Raw genomic sequence first — 1,711 nt, forward strand, 5'->3', positions numbered from 1 at the left:
GTCCCAGATCAGCACACCCTGATGAATGGCCACATCGCTGAGAATTGCAACGAGAAGGCACATGCTAGGCTGCAGTGCAATGGATTTAGCTTCCTGTGAATGTAAAGAAAGTGAGAAAATGAAAGGAGCACAGCTGTGCATTTAAAAAGCCAAATCACAGATTTTCAGACCACGGTATTTCTTTTAGAAATTAAAGTTGTTTTTTTTTTTTTGTTGTTGTTGTTGTTGTTTTCTTATTGTTGCTTTTATCTAGCCCTGAAACTGATGAAGGGAGCCATAAATTTAATAGTCAACAAACCTTATGGAAACATGGCATTAAATCTTCAATTAGCATGTACTAAATGAGATCTTTATTATGGGATTCAGTGCCAAAAATATTTGCATTGTTTATACAACAGCACATATCTCTTTGCAGACAAAGCTAAAAATGCTGCAAGAAAATCCTTATTCTAAAATTGATAGAAATGAGGAGTTATAAAACATGAATTAGGTATGCTAAGAAATAGGAAGCATTTTAACATTGTGAATACACCAAAGTATTACAGAAGTGAAGACATTTAACTTACGTCACCTAATTATTTCTCTTGAATGTGAGAAGCATCCTCTAAAGAAAAAACATTAATTCTAGAATTTTCACTAAGTAAAGCAATTTAATATTTTTAAAGCAAGACATCCATGATGGAAAAGAACATATCTGAATTAAGTATCTGTGCTTTAAGAAGAGCCACATCTTCTATTTGCAACCACTTAATTCAGTAACCATTTTGAAAGGCTGCCTTTGCTTTTATCCAAGGCTGACTGTCTCTTTTGTGTTTTCTCTATCATCCTTCTCAATGACAGCGCTGGATCACAGAATTGCAGCATGATTTAATAGCTGGTATCTCAGGAGTGACAAATAATAAAAACTCCTGTCTCTTGCCTTCTTTGAAAGGTGGAATCACAGAAGTCCCACACCAGCGTGATCTCCCAGGCACTCAGGCACGTACTGGGAAGGTGCCCAGAACCAAATGGACCCCACGGTGCCAGTGTCCTGTGCGGCAATGTGCATGGAGCAGTGCAAGAGGAGAACCCGGCTCTCCTGAGCTTCAGGTAAAATCAATCCCCCTCTTTGAAAGATACCATTTATAAAGCGTATGCTGGTAAAAAGTAAAATAAAGTATTAAAAAAGAGGGTTTTTGGAATATAAGCTTCAGGGCTATTCAGCCTTACACATTATCTACGGGACGCGAAAGATATTGTACTGCTGTACTCTGTGCTAGTAAGAGTGGTCAGGACTGCCCAGTTTGGACTGTCAACATTAACTTATAGTGCTGTAAAAGACAAGCCACAAAAAGGCTTATAAACATAACCTGTAAAAAAAGCTTACAGGAACATGTTACTTTGACAAACAAAAAAAAGACAATTGTGGAAAGCTGTGAGAAAGAAATAGGATGCAGCAGTCTTTCAGCATCTAAAGGTCACCATAAAGCTGACAGTGATAAATATTCACTGTGTCCACCTGCAATAGAACTAGAATAAATGAGTTTATCTTGCAGTAAAGAAGATTTAGTTTGGTTACCAGGAAAAACTTCTTTTCCCCATAAGGATACTGAACCACTAAAATAAGACATGGACAAACCTGTGAAATCTACCTCACAGGTTTTGAAGAAAAGTGTAGAGAAATTTCCATTGGAGAAACAAGGGTGTTCAAGGTCTACATTCATATATTCTA

Source organism: Netta rufina, assembly GCF_964035555.1.
Source record: "Netta rufina genome assembly, chromosome: 5".
Classification (NCBI taxonomy): Eukaryota; Metazoa; Chordata; class Aves; order Anseriformes; family Anatidae; genus Netta; species Netta rufina.